The following is a 26223-nucleotide window of genomic DNA, read 5'->3' as shown; positions in this document are numbered from 1 at the left end:
GAACCCAACACTAAATGTCAGAATTTCAGCTTTATCGTTCACTTTACGCCGAACTGTTCCAAATTTAGTACCATTTGTACCGAATGCAGTACAATTCAAGACTTGTCATACACAATTATAGTACACACTTCCAAAACCATCTCCATATATCAAGGGTACACCCTAATTATTTCAGATTTCACTCTGTTCACCCAATACCCAATGGTACCAAATTTAGTACCATTTAGTAATTTTCGTACAAATTTCCAGAACAACTTTTAATTCTCAAACCTATCGCCAACAGGGACTCCAATACAAAATTTAAAAAATTTCTAGCTTCATCCTTTCACTCTAAATCTATCTCTTCAAAATTTAGAACCATTTTCACGCACTTAGTACACATTTTCACAAAAACCCCCATGATATATCAAACTTACTTTTCCAATTTTGATTCTCATAACAGATTTCAAGTTTTTAGCTCCAGCCGTTCACATAATTCCAGATGGTACCAATTTAGAAATTTAGTACCATTTTAGAACTTTTCGTAACCTTAAAGTTCTAATTTCCAAAATCCCTTTTTTATACCTAACCTGCACTCCATCGGTGACTCTCTTTTCAAATTTCAGCATTATAGCTCATTCCGTTTTTCCATTACAAATTATTGAATTTTTTAGTACCTTTTTGGTTCTTGTCTTACTCATTTAGTACGAATTTCCCAAAAAAAACCCAGCCTTACCACACGCCTGCGCACCAAAACTGATACTTGTGCAAAATTTCAAGATTCAGGCATGTATGTAATGATTGAAATGGGTTGACATGTTTCATAATGAACTCTCTCTCTCTCTCTTTATGAAACATATCAACATAAGAGAGAGAGAGAGAGAGAGAGAGAGAGAGAGAAAGAAGAAGTCTTTATTATGGCGAGTGAGGAAGACTGTTACATCATAGGGATTGACTCTACTGATTACCTTGAAAATAGGAGTCCCATTTTTTGTTGTAAAAATTGTTTTGATTATAAAATCTTATTAATTTTGGAAAATCGGAAGTGAAATTCGTTCTTAGATTTTACATTTATTTCTTTGACCCCATCTCAACTCGGAATTCAAACGCACTTGTCCACTTGGCTTTGCCGTCATCATCGCACCACCGCAAAGGTTAATAAGCTTGACCGTTTTTCTTTTATGGGAATTCTTAATAAGCGTAAAACACAAAATTCTAAACCGACTCTTTTTTTTTTGCAAAATACAGGAAAAAAGCTATAATTTACAAAATTCAAACACAGCATGGATCGACGATAAGCAGCAGTGGTGGCAGCCAGCGGCAGATTAACTTTCCTAAATGAAGCGTAAAACCATATTTTTCTCAATTGTTTCCTTAACGAAACAAGAAGAAGAAAAAGAGTGATCCACCCAAAAAAAAAAAAACGAAACGAAACGCGGCAAGTCTTTTTTTTGCTGCGAACGAAAAACTTGACTACCTTTTTTTTAACAAGCACACAAAATTCATCGTCACTAGCCAAATAAAAAGCTCATAATGATGATGATGCTGTTGCCGATAATGACGACAAAGATAATGTTGGAGGTTTTATTTGGGATGTTTGAAAAGAGAAACACACATATACACACACTCACACCATTAAAAACTAAACTGCACTTGTTGCTGTTAGTGTTGCGTGCTGAGCGCCTGTTCACTTTGGCTTTATTACCCATCCGGGTATGACGACGATTTTGGCTGGCTGGCTTAGTTAGATTCGAGTGTGCCACATTTATCCAAAAATAAAAAAACTTCAGCCGCCCGGGGCTATTTAGCTCAGTGCTGGCTTATTTTGTTGCTATATTTATCGCATTGTGATTTTTGTTGCCGGCAAAATGTGTTTTTTTTATTCACTCGGCTGTGTTTGTAGTTAGTTTCATGTTGTTGCCGGGTACCGGCTTTGCTGTGCTGCTCTGCTGTTTCTCGAATCTTATTTTAGATTTTGCTTTTGTATGAATCGTCCCGAAAAAAAGGTTTGAGCTTAAATTTAACTCTTGCCGTTTGATTCGGCATCTTTGGTGTCTCAACAAAGTGCACACACTAAATAAAAAAGCAGGGGTAACAAAATCCTCGAATTAAACATGAAACACACTCACACACACATATTCATACTCGAACACTTCTGATACCAATGAATGCAAAAGAAAACGATACACCTGAACAATAAGGAAATATGTTTACCAGTTTGATGGTATGATTGGGTATAGGAGAATGGGAAATTGGAAAAAAGTTAAGTTTAATGAGCTTTGAATTCTATTAGGGATTATAAGATATATATAGAATTTTTAGGAGTAATTTGGACATTCAAGCCTCACTTCTTGAGATTTTTGAATAAAAAAATCCAAATTGAATAAAAAAATTCAAATCCAGAACTACAAACGAAACTGGGTAAGCCTTGATATATCCTGGAAAGAAGAATATTGAAAAATCTACACTTCAAGGTCTTGAAATATTCTGGGAAAATATTAAAAGATCTATGAATCAAGGCCTCGAAATATCCTGCGAAAATATTTAAAAGAACTTTTAAGCCTCGAAACAACCGGGGGAATGTTAGAAAATCTTCGATTTTAGATTTCTTAATGTCTCACGAACATATTGATAAAAATCTACGCATTAAATATCCTGAGAAAAAATTTAAATAACCAGGTTTTTAGATTTGAAAATATTCTGATAAGCATTTAAGTTTTAAGCGTCGAAACAACCGGGGAAATTTTAAAATATACACGATTTTAGGCCTCTTAATATCTTAGGAAATCCACTTAAAAATTTATTCATTAAATATCCTAAGAAAAATTATAATAACCACGCTATAACTATCGTGGATAAATATTTAGGAAATCTACTCTTTTAGATCACCAAATATCCTCGGAAAATATTCAAAAATGCAACTTCATTAACAACTAAATGTCTTGAAAAAAATATTTTAAAAATTCACTAAATTTAACTTTTAAGCCTCGAAATATCCAGGGAAATATTAAAAAATCCACGATTTTAGGGCTCTTAATATCTTAGGAAAATATTAAAAAAAACAATTCACGCATTAAGTATCCTGGAAAAAAATATCCACGCTTTAACTATCCTCAGAAAATATTTAAGAAATCCACGCTTTTAGTCCTCCTGGGAAAATATTTGAAAATGCACGTTCATGAACATTTAAATATTCTGGAAAAATATTTAAAAAAAATCGCGTTTATGAAACATTTACAAATCCACGATTTTAGGTCTCTCAGGAAAATAATAAAAAAATTCACTCAAAAAATATCCACGGAAAAATTAAAGATCTCCGATGTAAATATCCAGAAAAAAATATTTAGGAAATCCACGTCTTTGGTCCTCTAAATTTCTTAGGAAAATAATTAAAAATGCACGTTCATTAACATCCAAAAATCCTCGAAAAATATTTAAAAAAGAAACTTTTATGAACTACTTATCGAAAGTGGCGCCCAACATGTAACAAAATTTGATAATCTTGTCTTTATAAGCTATCACCTAAAATTACATTGCCAAATTATTAATTCTGTTAGGTATCTGTACAATTTTTAGGCCTCTTAATATCTTACGAAAAGATTAAAAAATCCACGCAGTGGGAAAAAATTTAAAATATCCACTCTTTAAATCCACCCTTTTTGTCCTCCAAATATCCCGGGAAATATTTAAAAATGCACATATATATACGTCTAAATATTCTCGAAAAAAATATTTAAAAAATCCACAGTTATGAACTATTTATCGAAAGTGGCGTCCAACATGTAACAACATTTGATAAACATGTCTCTATAAAATATCACCCAAAATCACATTGGCAAATCAATCACAATTCCGAATTCTGGTAGGTATCTTTACAAGTTTCTTGAATATCATCTACCAAATACAAAAGTGGCGCCCAACGTGGAAGAAAAATTGCAAAACTAGTCTGTATGGATAAAAATCGTCCAGAATTATGTCTGTATTTATACTTAATATTTTATAACTACACCAAAAAAGAAATAAATAAATAGTATAATTCAAATTACATCTAGAATTCTCGAATTACAACTTAAATAATTCGAATTACTATTGGAATTTTTGAATTATGATTCGAAAGAATTGTAGAATTTACAAATTACAATTAAAACGTTTCGAATTACCTTTGAAAAGTTGTAGTGTTACAAAATCTCGCTGGAGAGTAAACATTGAGAGAAATTTTTACAATTGTGTACTGAGAGTTTACTAAACGTTAATGGAGAGTTTACTCTCAATTTTCGTAAAAGAGAGAAAATTGTTATTACTCTACCATAAGAACTTGCTAAGCAAGCCTAACTGAAAATGTAACAAGATGTTTCTTTGGAATTTGAAAGTGGCTTGACAAGAAATTTAATAAAAAAAGGGGCGCCCAACATGGACTTGCTTATCTCTTTCGAAATGATTCGCCCAACAATAATTTGCCATTTGAAAAGAAATTATAAATATAAAGGGGCGCCCAGCTTATCTCTATCGATATGAGTCACCCAACAATTATTTGCACATATAAACAGAATGGAGACATGTATATTTACAAGAATTTTTGAACATCAACTCTAAAAGTAAAAGTGGCGCCCAATGTGGGAAATATTTGAATAGCCGATAAAAATACAAATTTCACAATAGTCAAATAAGCCAGGTATTTACAACTGTAAGTCCCCTAAAAGCAACTGTTAAAATCAAGTGGCGCCCAATGTGGTACGTGGTTTGTAATCTTGCCTGTATGGATAGAAATCAGCCAGGTTGGGTTACAGATTGAATTATTTCATTAGCAAGTTTCTTGAATACAATATTCGTATCACTAGAATGTATACAATTGCCAAAAAACGAACCGAAAAGAAGAAAGTGGCGCCTAACATGGCACAATTTTTGTGTAGTTTTTATACCCTTCACCAAAGTATGGGGGTATATTAAGTTTGTCATTTGTAACGCATCGAAATATACATTCTAGACCCCACAAGGTATACATATATTCCTGATCAGCATAAGATTCTATATTGATTTAGCGATGTCCGTAAGTCTGTCCCGCTTTGGAAATCACTCTAGTTTCCTAATGAAATCAAATAGGTTGATAAAATTTACTCAGGCGTGTGTTTGGTCTGCACGATTTTTATTGGTATTTAAAATGGACTACATAGACAAAGTTTCTTAAATTGCAACTTCTTATAATTTCCTTATAAGGAAAGTGGCGCCCAATATTTTCTGTCGAGATATAACTATAACTAATTTTTCAAAAAAAAAAAAAAAAAAAATATGTATACATGCATTTCTATGTCTTTAAAAGACACATGAATATGCAAAAATGGGATCTCAACGGAGCACAACAGAGTAAAATTTCTGAGTATTCAAGGTAGATGCATTACCCAAATTAAAATGTCTTACAGATAAAATAAATGAATTTGCAATGCAGTCTCTTCGATAACAATTCTAAAACAAGTGGCGCCCAACGTGGAAAAATATTGGTAACATTTGCAATTGCTCCCAAGGTTTACTGATCAGATATATATTAATTGAGTTAAATCATTCAACTAAGAAAGCATTGAGATGAAATTTTGAAATAAACTTTGCCAGTACTTACAAAAGTAACTCGAAAAATAAGCAAATTGGCGCCCAACGTGGCACAGCATAGTACAAATTGTTGGTTTTGTGTAAATACATTTTATCCTAGTTTAAATTGGCTTACGTATAAAATCCATTTACAGGATCCTTAAATGGGAACCCTAAACATATAATGGCGCCCATCGTGGGCAATGTTAGTGGAACTTATCTGCCTTAATAAAAATCAACCCATATATAAATTACTTATAGACACAGTTCAGTTATAAACTAACATATATAAGTTTTTAAAACAACAACTACAAAAATAAAGCAAGTGGCGCCCAATTGTTGCTCCTTAGACATAACAATTGAGTTAAATCAGGAGTTGACTAGCGGATGCATTTATTTCCAAGTCTTTCAAATGAAACTCCAAAAATAAGGAAATTGGCGGCCAACGTTGACCAACAGTGAAAAAGTCCTCAAATGTGAGTTCTCTTCCGGATAGAATCCATTTACAAGATTCTCGAACAGAAAACTCAAAAAATAAAGTGGCGCCCAAAGTGGAAAAATATGCGTGAAGTTTGTCCGTCTGTTGTAATCACGCTATCTTTGGAACGAATTGAGATAAAAGGCTAAAATTAAAATTGGTCACGTCGGTCCACGTTTTCGTATATAAAGTTCGTAATAGGTACTACATCCTATGAACGAAAATTATTTATGCAGGTCCACGATATCGTATAGCTGCTATATAACGATTTTCATTTAACCATAATTTTTCGACGGATATTTTTTTTAAATTTTCAAGATTCTTCCAAATGGTAGATTAAAAGGCCGACGGCCTTTGTCTGCTTTTTTAATTCTTAAATTAATATTATTACATCTTGTTTCTTGCCTCAAAACATTTCTTTATTCTTTTTTTATTTTATTTTTTTCTTTATTGCCTCAATTATCACACAGACCTCGTAACAAGCCTGGCTTATGTGTTAAAACACTCACCTCTACCACTTGACGTTAACAAATACCCCGTGTGCGCGCACACTCGCAACACACAAGTCTGGTTAAAAAGTCAAGACAACAACAACAGAAACATAGCAATACAAAACACAATTAACCTTGAACTTGTATTATTTTTTGTGGAAACGTTTTTTTTGAGTTTTGTTTCAAGTTAAATTCGTTTTCAGTATTTGTGTTTGAGATTTTTGTTGTACTTTGAGCATCTCTTCTTGAAAGTGTTTTTTTTTTCTGTTTTCTTCATCTCCAGTAGTTTTGGTGCGTTATTTTTTCCATGGACGGCTAATGGTGTTTGCGTTAAGTAAATATCAAGCACAAACAGTAAATGGAGCATCATTTTTTCAAGAAATTCAAAGACAAATATTTTGGACATGAAATAATTTAGGTTTTGCAGCAGAGTGCTTAAAATTCGTAGCACGCTCATCTTTTCGGCTCTTTAACCTTCACAAATTCGTATCTCCGTTTGAAAATCTTCGAAATTTCTTAAATTTGGAGCATGGCTTTCGATGAAGACACCATATGTGATATAATTACAGTATATAGGGCGCCATCTGTATTCTAATTAGAATTGAACTGCTACATTTTGGATAGCGTAGAACAATTAAGTACCTCACATACAAAAATCGCTATTTAAAAAATTATTTTCTCTTAGTAATAAAAAAACGTTGGACGCCACCTTTTTCGTGTTTAGCTTTGTTATCGGTTTTTATTCCGCCAGCCTAATGAATACAGAGGGTCTCTTTGGATCAAATCCTTTTCAGAACATTTGGAGTCGATCCAGGGATGTCCGTCCGTCTGCCTTGGTGGCTGTTGCGCACGATATCTCCAAACTTGGAAATAAATGGTAAAATGTCCACAGAAAATAATTCACTTCATAAAAGAAGGGGAATGATCATTCAATTTCGTGCAAACTTTGCAAATCCTAATATATTTATGAGTTCTAGGTTAAGTGCAAAAATTTAATATATCGGACAACTCCTTCTTTTACCTCCCCCACAACGGGTCAAAATTGTAAATAATTACATCTCTCATAAAATATGAAATAATCAGCCAATTCTCTTCAAATTTCACAAATACCAACATTTTTACTAGCGAAAGATTCGTTGTGAAGTGGGATGTATCGGTTCACTCCTTCTGGTACCTGGCCCCACAAAAGTTCAAAATGTTGATTATCATTTATCGGCATAAAATTGAAAGTAAATACCCGATTTTCAGTATTAGATTAAGCGGGATACTCAGATTCGCCAAAAATTATCACATAATTCAGAAAAAGTAATGGAAGTATGGCTCAAATCTGGTAAATTTTTGATATTTATGTCAGACCTAGGTCAGATACGAAATCGAAACTATTGGTCCACTCCTTCGGAACCCTCCCAAAAAGGAACAACTGTTTGAATAATCATATTGGAAGGCTCATGCCATCTGTCGAAACCGACAGATACAGGGTGAGATAAAAACTACAACAAAGCCAACGCCATAATTTGTACATTTTTTTTTTTTAATTTCTTGAATGAAAGCAAAAATGTCGGAAATAGCATCAAATTTTAGAATAAGTTTAGATTTGTTCGAATTGGTCACCTTTAGCATGAATTATGGCCTTCAAACGGCCAATGAAACCGTCACACGCTGTCCGAATGTTGCTCTGCGAATTTTTGGCCCATTTGCCGGAGAACGCTTGCTTCAGGTGATCGACACTTTGGTATTTTTTAACGCCAACCTTTCTTTCCAAAATACTCCAGACACAATAGTCCAACGGATTGGTATCCGGAGATTTTGGTGGCCATTGTGAGCTTGAAATGAAGCGAGGAACCTAAACTTTTGTAACCATTCTTGGTTGACACGTGTTGAGTGCGATTGTGCTGACTTCTGTTGGAATGTCCAAGGTCTGCGGCTAAAATATTTGCCCCCGAATATTTTCGCGATAATATTCAGCATTTATTCTGATGCCATGGTGGATTAATACGAGCGGTGAGTGACCATCGGCTGTTATGGCGGGCCACACCATCACCAAGACCGGCGCTTGAGTTATGGTGGCCAAGTAAACACGATCATTTTGTTTGTTTACAAACTGCTGCACGACGAATGTTTTCTCATCGGAGAAAAGCAAATTCGGCAGTTAACCACTTTCGGCCAAGAGAAGCAACTCCTTAGCTCTTTTGAGTCTATTTTCTTTCCGTTGCGGTGTAATTTCTTGAACTTTTTGAATTTTCAATGGCTTTACTCCGAGCCCATTTTTCAATATTTTCCGAATGTAATATTGCGTTATGTTTAGCTCACGAGTCATTTTTCGACCATTGCGACGCGGGTTTCGATCAAGTCGCTTCTTTACTTTTCGAACAATTTCTGCAGATGTTGCTGTTTTGTACGCTACCAGTATCACGGTAACGAGCGATGGTACGAGATACAAACGATTTATTCACATTTAAATGCTGGAGTGCTCTAACGATAGCCACTTGTGGTTTGTAGACAATATAATCAGCTGTCACTGAAATAATTTTAACAGCTATCGGACTAGAGGCTTAGGTGACAGCAGTCTGAAGTTGGTTGCACCCTGTACTTTTTAACGTGTTAAATAATTCGAAATCGATTTTTCTTTGAAGGGAAAATGAAGGAAAAAGTATAAAAGACGACTTTTATTCCTTACAACGTTCCCTAGTTGGGCGCCACTTTTTCTGTGATTACCAGATCCCAATTCATTCAACGGCATTACTTTCAATGACATTCATCACCTGACAAATGGCGAATAAATTAAAAAGAACAATTTTTATTCTCAACTACCTTCCGCATGTTGGGCGCCACTTTTTCTGTAAATATCAGATCCCAATTATTTCAACTATATTTCTTTCAAACACCGTCAATTCCTGATTAAACCCGAATAAATTAATAAAGGACAATTTTTGTACTCTACTAAGTTCCCCCGATGGGCGCCACATTTTAGGTAAATTCCAAACCCCAATTCATTCCAACACCGTCAAATCAAATTAATAAAAATACGATTTTTGATCTCTACTTCGCTCCCCTGTTGGGCGCCACTTTTGCTGTAAATACCAACACCCCCATTCATTCAACAACATTACTTTCAACGACATTTAGCACCTGTCTAACGGCGAATAAATTAATACAAGACGATTTTTGTCCTTTTTTAAGACCCCCTGTTGGGCGTCAATTTTTCTTTAAATTCCAAACTTCAATTCATTCAACGGCAATACTTTCCACGACATTCAACTAACGGCAATTAAGTTACTAATTACCTTTGTTAGAATATCTTACCACGGGCTATTTTCTTCTATAAATTTAAATTGGAAAAAATCAAAAAAAAAAAAAACTGTAATTTTACGTAGTCAGAATTAATTTATAAATGGCGCCCAACGTGAAGAATATAATTATCGTAAAAGAACATAACAAATTTGTTGGTTTGCCTCAATTTAAAATCAACACTTTTCTATGATCTTTTCACATCAGTGAAAAAATTGGAGGTCCTTCTTAGGATTTTCGAAGTTTCGAAAAGAGATTTTATTTAATTCTATGGAGGGTATATTAACTTTATCATTCCGTTTATAACTTCTTGAAATACTCTTGATAGACCCTACAAGGTATATATATATATTCCAGATTTTTGTTCTTTTTTACGTTCCCCTGTTGGGCGCCACTTTGCAAAGCCTCCATTCCTTCAGAAATATTACTTTCAACGACATTCAACACCTAACTAACGGCAAGAAGCTTAGTATTTATCTTTGTTAGAATATTTTCCCCTGGGCTGTTTTCTTCTATACCCCACCTAATAATACTTCGCATTGCTTTAATGTCTGCAATTATATTTAAAACATTAGCAAACAATAATTATCACTCATTATAATGGCAAGCGTTTTATACGCCGGCGCAATTGCCATTTTACACCAACAAAAAAAAATTACAGAGTTTTATTGGTGGCCATTAAGATTCGCCAACAAAAACAAACACAATTTTTGGAGTCAAAGCGCACGCTTGTTCCACAAGTTAGCAAAGGCCCGTTACTACCGAATTACAATAATTTGTTAAACACAAACAAAAAATTATAAATACAAAACAGAGACAACAACAACAACAGGTGGCTGTTTAATGATCACATTTACATTAATTGGTATAATAAAAAAAATCGAGATTTCTTTACCGCAAACAAAAGGCAATGTTGATACCCCGGCCCAACCTTAAGAAAAGCCAACCCAAATTTGAAGATAAAGAACTTGTTTTCTTTGTTTTTTCCAAATTATTATTGAAATGTTTTTGGTTTATGATATTTTATTAACTGTTGTTTGTTTAACGCAGTTGTTATGGTTATTTTAAGATATATTTTAATTTCTAAGATATGATTGAACACAGATGTTTATTGACCAAATTATATTATGCAGAACATGCCTATTGTGATGATTTGTCAAGCACACGTCCAAGACATTAAGGCCAGCATTAAAAATTCCATAGAAAAAAGATCATCTCTAAAATGATTTATGGCATTTTCTGGGTTGTTTACTTGAGTTCTTTGGCTAAAAACACACATAGATTATAAACCGAAATTAATTTAAATCTCGTTCTGCCAAAGTTCTTGACAATGGGCGATTTGTTAAACAACTTGGCCCAGTTAATCTTCTAACTGTTGTTTTGATATATGGGCCGATATTTTGATTGCATATCATTACCCGAGTTTTGGAAAGCATTTAAAATAGATAAAATCAAAGAAAAAACTGTAATTTTTAACTAGTGGATATTAATTTATAAATGGCGCCACACGTGAAGAAGAGAATCAAAATAACATAAGAACTTTATTGGTTTGCCTCAAATTAAAATCAGAGCTTTTTACATCAATGAATTCATGGGGGTCCTCTTAGGACTTTCGAAGTTCCGAAAGGAGATTTCGTTTCATATTGTTTATATCCTCCACCTTTCTATGGAGGCTAAATTAATGTTGACATTCCATTTGTCACACCTCGAAATACTCATGATAGACCCCACAAAGTATATACATTCTGGATCAGCGTAAAATTCGAAGTCGGTTCAGCAATACCAGTAGACCGGTTAGGTTTCTAAACGTGCCATGTCGGTCCACGTATTCATAAAGCCCCCATATGACGATACCTCCCAATATTCATTTTTCACCGGAATAGTTCCAAATTTAAATTCGATGTTCGAAATGGACACTGCAACTTATGGCAGAGAATTGTCTATGCAGGTCCACGTCTTCGTATAGCCACACATATAACGGTACCTCCCTTTATTCGGAATTTTTATGATATTAGCGACTTCTTTCACCGGAGTTGGTTCAAATTTCTTATTTAGAGTTCGGCAGACTATGCCAAAAAATTGCGTATGCAGGTCCAAATCTTCGAACAGCCCCATATAACGGTTTTTATATAAGCGGTATTTTTTCGATGACTCTGGCGCGAGATCTCATCGAGATTTCCGGGTCGTAATCATCTTCAACCTAAAAAGTCCCAGATATTGTAAATGGATCTTTCCGTCAATCCTCGCTGGTGAGCCCATTGGGATCAGCCTTCTGAACGACCGCTACTCTCAGATCCATAGTTGAAAAGTCGGACAATATTGATTTGAATGTGGGTCGCAAGGCTTCTGCAAAACGGTACCGGCAGGTTCAAGTTTCGTTTCCCCATCGGTGTGCTTCCCACTGTCCTTTTTCACGGCGACCGAAGCATACGAGACGAATGGTGGTACCACCTGTGTAGTCATCTTTTTCTTCGGCTCAGGTTGACCTCATCCTCTTTGCCTGCACTGGCTGCGAGGGGCATTTAGGTGACTTTGGGGCTGCTCTTATAGCGAAGTTGGCGCTTCCGTAGATGTTGCGTTTTTTCTGTCCTCTCGTTGTAAACACCTTCTTGGCAAACTTGGCCTTGTCCTTCTGTTTTTTCAACTTCGACACCGTTACAATGGGTGAAGATGGCTACACCAAAGCTGGGCTTGGCATAGCCGAAGGATATGAAACCGTCGCCTTTTTCTCGCCTCGGGTTGACCTCATCCCCTTCGTCCCCACTGGTTGCAAGGGGGATTTAGTCACCACCTATTTCTTCACCTTCGATAGCGTTGCAATGGGTGGGAATGGCGAAGCCATAACTGGGCTCGGCAGTACCAGTGTGAAGCGTTTCGAGGCTAAATTCGACTTGTTCTTCTTTCTCGGAGAATTTTTTTAGAATCTGTGGCTTTGAAGGCTTTGTCGTAGCCTTGCCGTCAAATGAATTGGAAGGTAGTATCTTAGGATCTGAAGCCATATCAGCCTTCCTAATAGGCTGATTAGGTCTTATCCTCTTCGAAGCAACCTCTCCATGTAGATAGGAACTTTCCACAGTCATCGTCTTTTAAGGGGCTTTGACTGGTTTATCTGCTGCTTTGTAAGTGGAGGTGCTGCTTATCGGATCTTTTATCTCTTTTGACTAGTTCTGATGACTTCGTTGTAGCCTTACATTCCCTCGAATTGGACGATGGCATCTCAGTATCTAAAAACGCAGCAGGCATCTTAATAGACGGCTTAAGTTCTGTCCACTTCGATGCCACCTTTCCATGTATGCAGGACCTTTCACAGTCTTCACCATTTTTGGGGCCTCGACAGGTTTAACTGCTGCTCTGTTAGTGAAGATCCTGATTTTCGGATATTTTGTGCCATATAGAGGCAGACTTCGGCTTGGCCTACTTCCTAACAAAATGTTGGTTCCTTCTGATAAACTGTGACTCTTTATCATTGAGTTGGGACGGATCACCATCTACATAACGACTTCAGTAATTAAATACTCGCCAATACGCCTTTTTTGGTTCGTGCCTTTTTGGATTTGGCACTTTTGGCGACCTTAGAAATCAGCGACACCTCCATTTTTTAGTGGTTGGACCACAAGAACTCTTCAGGTCAGCTTCATTGCGGAGGATCAACACAGCCAACTAGCGACACCTCCATTTAGTAGTGGCGAGATCACCAGAACTCTTCAGGTTAACAGACCCAGGTTCATTACGAAAGGTCAACCCTTGACTCTAAGTCAAGTCATGGTCTAGCCATGGATCCATGTTTTTTTTTCTCATTTGCCAATGAGGTTTCTCAGAAATCCACAGGAATGCTTTCCTGGCTTGGCCATATCCGGCATAATTTGGCAGATTGCCTGCTGCTGTCTTAAAACACTCTCGTTAATCAAGTCTCATATCATGGCATTATCTCCTCTCAAGTTTCCCGTCCATGAAATTCTGTCGTAGTAGCATGGCATGTTGTGGCCTTCTTAACCTAGCATCCATCGAGGCGACCAGAATACAATCGGTACCCAGACAACAAACCTGAAATACTGATGGGCACGCGGTTGGCCAGAATCCGATTTCGCAACAATGCCTAAATCCACTACTTCTCAATTTTCCTCTAAATTCTAAATTTCTTTTCGTTTCCCCAAAATCTTATTCTTTGTACCGGCAACACCTTAAAACCGAAATATGTCAATGCCCTCGGCCCTAGTCTGCCTAACAACGAACTTGTGACATTTAAAAACAGTTCTTTCCGTAATTCGCCACTAATCAAACAAAAGTTTTCGCTTCATACCTGTTGTCATCCAAGAAGTTGGCATATTTTCGTACGGTTCTTTCTTCTTCGTCATGGCTGGCTGGCTGGGTGGCTAGCTGACTCTCTTCATTATCATGCCAATTATGTAGCTGATTTTGTTCAGGTCTATTGGTTGAGGTTAGACAATTACTCTTACAACAGCTACTATCTCTGGGCCATTACGGTTTGAGAGAGTTTGAGTGAGTGATCGCTTGGCCACCCATAAAGATCCTTTTGTTCGCCATGGGGGCACACATTGACTAGGCGAGCTGATCATTATCATCATCATCGTTTTTATTGTTGTTGTTGACACTTCTGTTTTATGTTACGTTGTTATGCACCGAGGATCTCTTGGCTGTCTCTTCGCTGCTTGGTTGGTTGGCAAACGAAAATTTGTCGCCATGGCTATTTGGCTGAGGTTTTTTTTTCTACCTCCGAACATTTGTCAAAATCGATTGTTGTTTGTTCGCAATAAATAATTCATTTCTCATTTGTGTAATGGCCATTGTAACGTAGAATGTTTTCATTTCATCGATGGATCGGATCGTACGTCTGTATCTCTATTTGTCTCTCGGTTTGTCTATCGTTACATCCATACATTCATATTTGTCTTAGCATTTCGTTATTTGATTTCAGATTCGAAGTCATGAAGTATTATTTGTCCAGTTTCATATTCACAACAAATGCTTTTCGAAATTCATTTGTTGACAGCCACTGAAGTAGTGGCTGGAGTACGGCTGGTAAATACAGTCATTGGAATAGTGCTTTTGTAACACGTGTGTGTATCGCGTTCTTATCGGATCAATATTTTATAACATTTTTTCAATTACGATACAAACGAGTTTCTATTTCGTCGAGAGGTAAGGGTTTTTGTTGTTATTGTAGTTCTCTAGCTTCTACGCTTTAGTTTTTTTTTTCGCACAGAAATCGTATGTGCCTGAGTGGAGGAAAGTGAGGAGAAAATGCTAGATAAGACCGAAACTATTTGTATCTTAAGAACCCATAAAGTTCTCAGGTGTTTCAACGGCGACAATCATCAGTAATACGGTTCTGGTTCGGCACACAGTGGGCCGGATTTGTCTTTTTTCTTGGTCGAAATTCTGTAATTTTTAAGTGGCAATTTTTATGATTTTTTTCTTTGTTGGAATCAATGAATGTTTAAAAGTTACAGAATTTCGACGACGAAAAACAAGGCTGTTCTGATTCAAGGCCCAAGTACATAGTCGGAATTTTGCGATACCAAAAGGTTTTATGATTTTGATAAAGGCCAAAGTAACAGTTTGAGATCCTAGATTTTTCGTTTTGGGAAATTGTCATGAAAATTGACTAGTGCCCTTCAAACGATCGCAAATATCTCGGAGACTAAAAGACTTACGACTCTCGGAATGGTAATCTAACCATCGAGAAACATTTCTCATACTGAAAACAGTTTTTGTCCTAGTTTTATTGGAACTACACAAAGAGATAACAGCCATTCAAAGAAGTGGAAAATTGTCCTGAAAATTGAGATTCTTTCGTCGTCGGGTGCTCACGATAACTCTCTCTCTCTCTCTATGGGAGTATCCTATTTGATCCAAACTACATTATAATATTTTTACCAAAATTTCATAAAGTTCGGATGTAAGTACTTCTGCCACCTCCACTGTATAAGTTCAAAATTTAGAACAAAAGAAACAAAACATGTTTGGTATCAAATCCCTTACGTGCCTCAAATATCAGTGATGACCAAAAATGTTATTGTGATCGTGGAATTCAGAATCTGCTCCACTGTGCGCAAATATATTCACTTTGTCGTAACAACTTGATTTGAAATGCAAAAAATCGTTTTATAATTGATATGTTACACATATATGTGGCAGCATAACCTGCTGGCCACTTTACTTTATGATCTGTTGGAAAAGTAATTTGAAATCAATAATAAATTTGTTTGAAGGTTATGGCGATATGGGGGTACATGCATATACATATGTATGTAAAAATTTCCCCCAAGTAATAAATCTGATTTTAAAGTCGATAAATCAATAATGTGACATGGGAATTTTGAATATTGATATTGATCAACTGAGGATATTTAGATCAACACCTGGTGGTCAGTTAAGATTTTTGTTATTCTGGAGTAAAAAGGAAATTTTAAATAAAGAGTACAAATTGATCAAAAGCTGTAGGAAAAAGATCACATATAGAATATATTAAATTGTATTCTCGTTGTGCCTGCAGATGGTTGTTTGAATTGAAGACGACAGTTGATGTTGAATACTTTATTACGAGTGAAACTTATTCTACTTACACACAACACATGAACCCCTAATGCTAAGAAGCAATCTATTTACAAGGCAGTAGGTGCCACAGATTTCGCACTCATCACAATTACTCTGTACCTGTGATGTGCGTTGTACGACCATATCGTGGGAATCCTAATATGGGCATTAAAACTACCTCGAAACTTCGGGAACATTGTTTGGGACAAGGAGCTTCAACATTGCACATATGACTTCTTTAAATAATCTGTCAAACCTTTTTGGTCATTTATTTTCTATTTTTAACAGATAGACCGAAAGACATACAATTTTACTCAAAAAGTCATTTTAAGCCTATAAACTACATATATAGAATATTTTGAATTATATTCGTATTTTGTTTGCAGATAGTTGCTGTTCAATGCTTTATCACGAGTGAATCTTATTCTACTTTCACACTACACAAGATATCTTAATGAACCAATCTATTTACAAGGCAGTAGGTGTCACATATTGCGAACTCATCGTATTTACTCGGCATGAATGATGTGCGCTGTACGATCGTATCATGGAAATCCTAATATTATATAGTTGTTGGAGCTACATATAGTATCTAGATAATAAAGTTAACTTAAAACCTTCTGTAAAAAATTTTACAAAAATTGTTATCCTTCCAGAAATCGTCATTTTCATTTTAGACAAAAATTCAGCTTTCGAAATTTTGTGTCTGAGTACCCCATTCGACCACTTTACACCAAGGACGATGCCCATGTCGAATTTCAGAATTCTTAATCCATTCTTTCCCGTTTTATATCCAATTTTCCATTTTTATTTCCACTCAACATTTGTTACAAAACATATTGCATTTGCAGCCAACTTAACTCGACTGTCCAGGCATATTATGTTCATGTGCAGCCAACTTAACTCAATTGCCTATGGTTTAAGTGATTATAAAATTTACTACTCAGTTCCTTTGGGAATGTAAAAACAATTTTTCTTTTCCATGCGAATGGAAGAAGTTCTATCAGACTAACCATAAATGCGCGGTAAAGTGAAGAAGGCAACATCAACCAGTCATATGCTTGCAAAATTTTCAAAATTATACATTTGACAACATCTCATTGTCAAAATTTTTATTTAGGTATCCACACACAAATCAAAGATGGCAACCAGTTTTCAATGAAATTAAATCTGAAAAGGTAAATTACATAAAAATGCAGAGCTGTATATTACTTTTCGAAATGGGGTTAAACTGACATAATTTAACCATGCATAAACGTAAGTTATTAATAAAACAGATGATCAGCAATAACCTTTTACTGAGCAAATTTATTTTCTTTGCCAGCAAACTCATTGAAAAGTTATGTAAACAAAGTGCCAGCGTTTTAAAAAATATAAAAAAGGAATGAGCAACGGTAACAAGCCCCATTTATTTGTTTTCTTTATTTTTATTCTTCTGTTTTTGTTATTACTTGAAGTTATTGCATTAATTTTATTGAAAATACTGAATTTGCAGCCAGCTTTACTCGATTATTCATGGATATTGAGCCCACTTGCAGACAACTTAACTCAATTGTCCAGTGATGTCAAATGGTTAAGTTTGTGTACGTTTTTTTTTTTTTTTGGAATTCTTTGGAGGAATAACTTTTTCTTAAAGAAAAATATGTGAATATAGAATGTAGCATACTCTAGCATAACAAACGTAAACAAGTAACCCTAAGACAGATGATCGAAACATCTACAATATTTTATAGAGCAAATTAATTAGAAAAGTGATTGAAAGGTAAAGTAAATAAAGGGGAGTTTGTTGCACAGCTCTAAAAAATATAAAATAAATGAAATTTTTTCTCTCGAAAAATCGTCCGACTAGAATTACATGCAATTTTTGCTAATTTTTTTTACTTGCAAAATATTGTAATACAGCCAACTTCACTCGATTGTCCATGGTTATAACGTGCATTTGCAGCCAACTTAACTAAAGTTTGTTTGTTTTTTCCAATGAAATTGACTACTCGGTTATTTTGGGAGATTAAGAACATTTTTTATACCCTCCATCATACTATGGAGTGTATATTTATTTTGTCATTCCGTTTGTAACTCCTCCATGTCAGACCCAACAAAGTAGATCAGCGTAAAATTTACTGCTTTTTTACTTATTCTTTTTTATACGAAAATGGAGTAAAAAGTAAGAAGATAGAATGTAATAAACTCAAGCAGAGTAACCATAAGCTTGAGCAGTTTACATTAAATCAGTGTGCTTGTCCGACTATAAACCGTATTTTTGTTAGAATAAACTCTATTTTTTGTACTCGTTTTCTGTTCTATTTTTGTATTTTTTTTTAGACTTTGCTATAATTTTAACTTGCAGAATATTGCATTTGCAGACAACTTAACTCAATTGCCCGCGAATTTTAAGTGATTAAACTTATGTACGTTTTTCTGCTTTCTATTGAGATTTATTATTCCGTTCTTTTGGAGAGTAAGAATAAATTCACTCTTTTATGCGAAAAAACTGAAAAAGTACGAAGATAAATCGAAGTAGACTCTTGATTAATTCATTTAATTTTCTTTTCCCCCAAAATATTTGATTTACAGCCAACTTCACTTGTTTAGCCATGGATATTAAGTGAACAAAGAGAGTACAAAAACATAATTAAAGGGAGAACTAAAGTTAAATTTTTCACGTTGTTTCATTATTTTAGTCAACTTTTTGAAACATTGATATTAGTACTACAAATTATTAATTCAATAGATTCAAAAAAAACATTTAATTTTCCCCTGGCATTTATTCCGCAAAATATTGGATTTGCAGCTTACTTAACTCGATTAGTCATGGTTATTAATTGGTAAAGATTATGTTATGGATAATTTTCCCAACCGTTGATTTCCCAATCAATTTGGTAGGAGTGGCAACCAAGTCCTCTTAATGTTTCTTCTGGTCATTGAACAACTTCTCTCCTCACATGACTCATTTATAAAAAACCGTCAAACTAAATTGCTGACAAACTCCAATATAAAGCATGAGATGTTTTGTGGTTGATGTGTAGTAGTAATTGACCATACTCAAGCATATTAGGTACGTAGGAATATGAAATTAATTTATATCACAATTTTGTTTGAAAATATTGGATTTGCAGCCAACTTAACTCGTTTAGTCATGGTCATTAAATGCCGCATTAGAATAGTGGTGAGCAACATAAGACAAGAAGTAATTTAATTGAGAAAACAAATAATATTTTTTCGTTACGTTGCATAGCTTTATTAACTTTGTAAGGCATAAAAATTTGTACTAAATTTTATCAAATTGAAACATTAAAAAAATACTTCTTTTTAATTTTCCCTTGGTATTTATTCTGCAAAATATTTGGCTTGCAGCCAACTTAACTCTTTTAGAAATTAAGTTGTGTTTAAAAGCAGTTGTGAGCAAAATGGAACAAGAGATATTTTAAGTGAAAGCTTAATAATATTTTTCATCATCTTGTATATATTTTCAACATTCTGAGACGTTAATATAAGCACTAATAATTATTAATTCGAAACATTTTAAATAAACACTTCTTTATAACTTCCCCAAAACATTGGGTTTGCAGCCAACTTAACTCGTTTAGCCATGGAAATTAAATGCTCTTTTGAAAGAGTGAAAGGCATAACAGAATAAGAAATAATTCAAATGAGAGCTCAAATAACATTTTTCTCTATGTTGTATTTTTTTTTTTTTTGTGAACTTTATGAGATATTAAAAATACTGCAAATTATTATTAATTGGATGTATTTTAAACAAGCCATCCTTTTCAATTTGCCTTGACATTTATTCCCCAAAACATTGGGTTTGCAGCCAACTTAACTCGAATTGCTATGGAAATAAATGCTCTTTTGAAACCGTGAAAGGCATAATGGAATAAGAAATAATTTAAGTGAGAGCTCAAATAATATTTTTCTCTATGTTGTATAATATTTTTGGCAACTTTGTCAGATATTGAAATTTGGGCTAATAATTATTAATTTGATATATTTTAAACAAGCCATCCTTTTCAATTTCCCTTGACATTAATTCCCCAAAACATTGGGTTTGCAGCCAACTTAACTCGATTAGCTGCGGTAATTATGTGGTAAACATTATGTTATGGATAAATTTCCCAACATTTGGTTTTCCAATGAATTAGGTATGCATGTATTGGTGAGTGCGTGCGACAATTACTCTTCCAGGAGTGGCAACCAAGCCCTTTTTATGCTTCTACTGGTCATTCAAAAACATTACTTCTCCCTTGATTTATTTCTTAAAAAACCCAACGTCAAACTAACTTGCTGACAGCTTCAAACTTTCAATGCAAACAAGTTCGTGTGTGAAACGATAGGGACTTAACAGACTTTGCGATTAGTGGTGTGGTAGGTAGAAGTAATTGACCATACCCGAACAATAGTTAGGTGGTATGTAGGTATCTAAAATTATGAAGAATAATTTCATAATTGAACTTTGGCAAAGGCAAAGAAATTCATCAACCATATATCCGGATATTGAAGGCGAACAGAAAAAATATTGTGAAAAGTGAAATGAAATGGAACATAAATATGTTTTAATATTTCTTGTTTTTTTTTTTTATTTTGGAGGGGAGAAATTCTCTGTCATGCCTAATCAATGGCTGATGATGTAGATGAATTTATGGTTTTTTAGGGGGAGGTAACATTGCCACTTTCTCAAAAACATACCAACCATTAATGGCCCAAGGCAAAGCTAGTATGGTTTCCATTTCTCCGCCAAAGAAATTTATGGTTTTTTAATTTTGAAATAAAAATTTGCTATTGCATTGCCTGTCATCAATCAAATTGTAATTAAATTTTATTTCGATAGGATTTTATTTTCGCAATTCGTTAGGCAGCCATTCAATTGTCAGTAGTCGTAGTTTCTCCAACAAAAGAAATATCCCCCAAAACAAGTACCCAACAAAGAAGTTGAATGAATTTGTATTGGATTTGTTTATTGAATATTTTGTCTGCTGCTCTTGGCATTCTTTTGACGATTTATTAAAAGCTTTTCAAGTGATTGGCAAAATGTTATGGTAAATACCTGTGAATGACTTGAGAATGTCAATCTGAACACATTAACAATCCATATTTACGTTGGATGCCAGTAATTCTAGCTGTCCGCTAATAACTCGTTCAGTTTATAATCTGACAGGTTTGAGTTTTCTCGAATCTGAAAGAATTCATTCAAATCGCCTTTGACAGTTTATGGCGGTGGTGGCGGTGGTGTTAAGAAGCTGCCAAAGTAATGGCGACATAATGTCAAAGTCATTATTCAGAGTTCAGATTTTTGTGTAGTTGTTGTTGGTGGTGGTCTTGGCACAATGACATTAAAATATTAACAGATTTATAAACTCAAGTTTGTGTATTTTTTTCGAGATTTTAGCCAACAATTGTATTAGATTACATTATCTCCATATTTTTTCAATTGTGGGAGTCACTGTCTGATTTCCGTTAACACTGAACTTGAAATATTCATTGAACTTTTTTTTCTCTTTTTTTTCCATTTCAGGTATCTAATCTCCTTTTGGTTTTTATTTGCTGTTCAGAGAATATTTAGATAAAAACGGTATGTAGCTTTTAGCTGTTATGTATTTAAGCCTTTAGGCAATAAAGTAGTTTATTTTTGGTAAAGTTTTTTTTTTTTTTTTAAAGAATCTAAATCAATGCCATTGACAAATGAGCTTTGGAGTTCATTTTCTTGAATTATATAATAGATTTTTTTGTTTAGAATTACGTTAAAAGAGAATTTATTTTGGATAAATGGCAAGTAATTTTTTCGGAGATTGGATCAAACTGGTAAAAACCAGAACGTATTAAAATATTGATAAAGAATTGTTATGCCTGAGATCATAAAAACCAAACGGTTTCAATATATTTTTTTTTTTGGCAAAAAATAATCATTTAGTTTCCCAGATTTGCTTAAAAAAAGCTGTAAAATCGGCCGGGCCGAACTTTGAATACCCTCCACTATTTGGTACAAATTTGACAATTTTCAAAAAAATAAAATCCGTTAAAAATTCTGTTAAAATCTCATAAATACCGAAAGTAGCCGTATATTAGGGTCTATACGACGACGTTGACCTGCCTAGTCAACTTTTGTCATAAGCTATTACAATATTTAAAAATGCGAAACTTGAAAAAAATTTACTTATAATGTAGCTAAAATCATCAAAATACCGAATATAGGGAGGTACCATGGGGGCTATAAGAAGACCTGAACCTGCACAGAAAATTCTCTGTCTGAGGCTGTAGTATTCATTACGAACTTCAAATACCAAATTTTAAATGGTTCCGGTAAATAATGTCGCTAAAATAATCAAAATACCCAATATCATGAGGTACCGTTATATGGGGGCTATGCGAAGACGTGGTCCTGCACAGACAATTTTCGGAGTTAGGCTGTAGTATCCATAAGGAACTTCAAATACCAAATTTGAAACAATTCCGGTAAATAATGTTGCTAAAATCATCAAAATACCGAATATCGAGAGGTACCGTTATATAGAGAGGTACCGTACACGAAGATGTGGTCCTAAATGGCCCATTTTTAATACTAAAAGTCCTGCAGTAAGTTTTTATCAACTTACTTCATTTCGTTCGAAAGCTAGAGTGATTTCCACAGATGGATAGACGGACGGACATCCCTAAATCGACATAGAATTTTATGCTGATCAAGAATATATACTTTGTGAGGTCTAAAATGTATATTTCGAGTTGTTACAAACGGAATGACAAATTTAATATACCCTCCATACTATGGTGAAGGGTATAAAGAAACTGAGGAATTATTTCGAATTTTCTGAAAGTTAGCAGAATGTCTGAATTGGAATATGAAGAGTTTAAAGAAAATCGGCAAGTTATTGAACTGGTTCTATTATTATTCAAAATTTTTATATTTCGAGAGGAAGTACGAGGATTAGTCGATCAATATTTTCCACGTTATGATTTTTTTTTTGAAACTTTTGTTGGTTAGGTACTTAAAAGGTAGGTCCGATATAGACATTTTATATATGTTAGGATGTGAAAAATTTGAAGAAAATCGGGTATTGATTTCCTACTTTACGGGAGCTAATATTATCGACTGGATCAATTGTTCAGTGAACAACTACTGCCCACTTTTGCACCGGAACTACGTCTTATCCAAATATTTCAATGGTTCAATGAGAGATTTGTATTTTTTCACAAAATTTAGGAGTTTTGTGGGGAGAGTGGGCAGAAGAGGTGGCCTAAAACTGTACATCACCAAACTCAATCTAAGTTTAGTAAAATATTACAATTTGCCAAATTGGAGGTACATTTTGGTCATATCCAATTATTTATACCATCTCTAGCCGTATGGCTGAGGGTATCAAAAACCAAAAATATTTTCTAATTTTTTTTGATACATTTTTCCTCGAACTTTTCCGAGTTGACACCTTAAAGGGAACAACTCTAGTTTAGTAAAAACTCTTAAATTTTTTCGATTTTTTTTCAGAGGTAGGCATTTTTACCCTGATTTCGGGAAACAATTTTTTTTTCTAGGGGGAAGAAATCGGGACCCCAGATTTTTGTTCCGAAAATCCGGGTTCATGACCAGTACTGGACCCGGATCCACTTACCCGATATAGATACAGAGCTTAAGAAAATACCTATCTAACAATGGTCACATGATGGGGTTATTTATAAGCGGTTCGGTAGTTATAGTCAAATTATCGATTTTTTTCAACACGAATTCTTTATGAAAACCCCAAAAATTCGAAAAAAGGGCTCATTATGGGGGTCAACAAAATTGATGAAAATTATAGCTGACGCTTTTACCTTTCCATGAAATCCTATAATTTGTGCTAATATCTTTTTCGTGACCGGCTACGCGAACTAAAGTTTTTTTTTTTTAATTTAACTGTTGTTGTACGTAGAAGGCCTTCGGCCGGGACTTGAGTGTGAGTATGTATAGGTATGTCCCACACCGGCTAACCGGCTCATAGAAGATCTGGAGGTCTTCTCATAGAAAACCTGGAGATCCTCTCATAGAAGATCTGGACATCTTCTCATAGAAGATATGGAGATCTTCTCATAGAAAACCTGGAGATCCTCTCATAGAAAATCTGGACATCTTCTCATAGAAGATATGGAGATCTTCTCATAAAAGCCCTAGAGGTCTTTTTCTAGAAGATCTATAGGTATTTTCCTAGAAGATCTGGTGGTCTTCTCGTAGAATAACTGGTGGTAATCTATAATAATCTATAATAAAAAACCTATATATCTTCTTATAGAAGACCTATAGGTCTTCTAATAGAACACCTGTAGGTCTTCTTATAGAAGACATGTAGATGTTCTTATAGAAGACCTGTAGTTCTTCTTAAAGAAGACCTCTAGGTCTTCTTATAGAATACCTGTAGTTCTTCTTATAGAAGATCTGGAGATCTTCTCATTGAAGATCTGGAGATCTTCTCATAGAAGATCTGGAGATCTTCTCATTGAAGATCTGGAGATCTTCTCATTGAAGATCTGGAAATCTTCTCATTGAAGATCTGGAGATCTTCTCATTGAAGATCTGGAGATCTTCTCATAGAAGATCTGGAGATCTTCTCATTGAAGATCTGGAGATCTTCTCATAGAAGATCTGGAGATCTTCTCATTGAAGATCTGGAGATCTTCTCATAGAAGATCTGGAGATCTTCTCATTGAAGATCTGGAGATCTTCTCATTGAAGATCTGGAGATCTTCTCATAGAAGATCTGGTGATCTTCTCATAGAAGACCAGTAGCTCTTGTAGAAGACCTGGAGGCCTTTTCAAAGAAGTCATGTAGGTCTTTTCTTAGAAGACCTGTAGGTCTTCACATAGCAGACCTGTAGGTCTTCCTATAGAAGACCTGTAGGTCTTCCTATAGAAGACCTGTAGGTCTTCCTATAGAAGACATGTAGGTCTTCCTATAGAAGACCTGTAGGTCTTCCTATAGAAGACATGTAGGTCTTCCTATAGAAGACCTGTAGGTCCTCCTATAGAAGACATGTAGGTCTTCCTATAGAAGACCTGTAGGTCTTCCTATAGAAGACATGTAGGTCTTCCTTCTTCTCATAGAAGACCTGTAGGTCTTCCTATAGAAGACCTGTAGGTCCTCCTATAGAAGACATGTAGGTCTTCCTATAGAAGACCTGTAGGTCTTCCTATAGAAGACATGTAGGTCTTCCTTCTTCTCATAGAAGACCTGTAGGTCTTCTCATAAAAGACCTGTAGGTCTTCTCATAGAAGACCTGTAGGTCTTCTCATAGAAGACAAGATGGTCTCCTTATAGAATGCCTGTGGGGCTTCTTATAGAATGCCTGTAGGTCTTCTTATATAATACCTGTAGGTCTTCTTATAGAAAACCTGTAGGTCTTCTCATAGAAGACCTGGTTGTCTCCCATAGAAGACCTGTTGGTCTTCTTAGAGAATGTCTGTGGGTCTTCTTATAGAAGACCTGTAGGTCTTCTTGTAGAAGACCCTTCCTCCTCTCTCTCTCTACCTCTATCTCTTGAAACATCTCCTGATTACAACATTACATTTCGACATTATCAATTTTAGCACTCCCCAAAACCATTTACATTTTTTGTTAATAAAAAATGATAATTAATTATTTTACACCACATTCCACGGCATCTTGACAATAAATTTGCCAAGCCAGCAACAAAACAATGTAGCAGAAACATTAACAGTCTGATCGGTGCGCAGAGAAAAAAAATAACACATGTTTATGGTTTTGTAAGCCGCAAATGTCTGGCTGGTTGGTTGGATCCGATGTCATTTATTCTCATTCAAATGATTGTTTGTCTTCTGTTTTGTCGTTTTTGTTAAATTACAAAACATTAAAGTCGACTCAAAAAATA

At 34.8% G+C, this 26223-nt stretch overlaps 1 protein-coding gene across 5 annotated transcripts in view; it reads left to right on the top strand.

The window, feature by feature from the left end:
• The window catches only part of LOC101901389 (GAS2-like protein pickled eggs), a 377420-nt gene that overhangs the window by 123307 nt on the left and 227890 nt on the right, over positions 1-26223 (top strand). The window contains exon 2 of one of the 5 annotated variants that reach the window (XM_059123064.1): positions 21887-21943. The exons of the other annotated variants lie outside the window; for them this stretch is intronic. The gene's annotated coding sequence lies outside the window, so the exon portion shown is untranslated. The remainder of the gene's footprint in view (positions 1-21886; positions 21944-26223) is intronic. 5 annotated transcript variants of the gene reach the window in all.

The sequence above is a fragment of the Musca domestica genome, unplaced genomic scaffold (genome assembly GCF_030504385.1).
Source record: "Musca domestica strain aabys unplaced genomic scaffold, Musca_domestica.polishedcontigs.V.1.1 22, whole genome shotgun sequence".
In the NCBI taxonomy this organism is placed as follows: domain Eukaryota; kingdom Metazoa; phylum Arthropoda; class Insecta; order Diptera; family Muscidae; genus Musca; species Musca domestica.
Note: the sequence above shows the minus strand (reverse complement) of the source record. Positions and strands in the feature narration are given on the sequence as shown.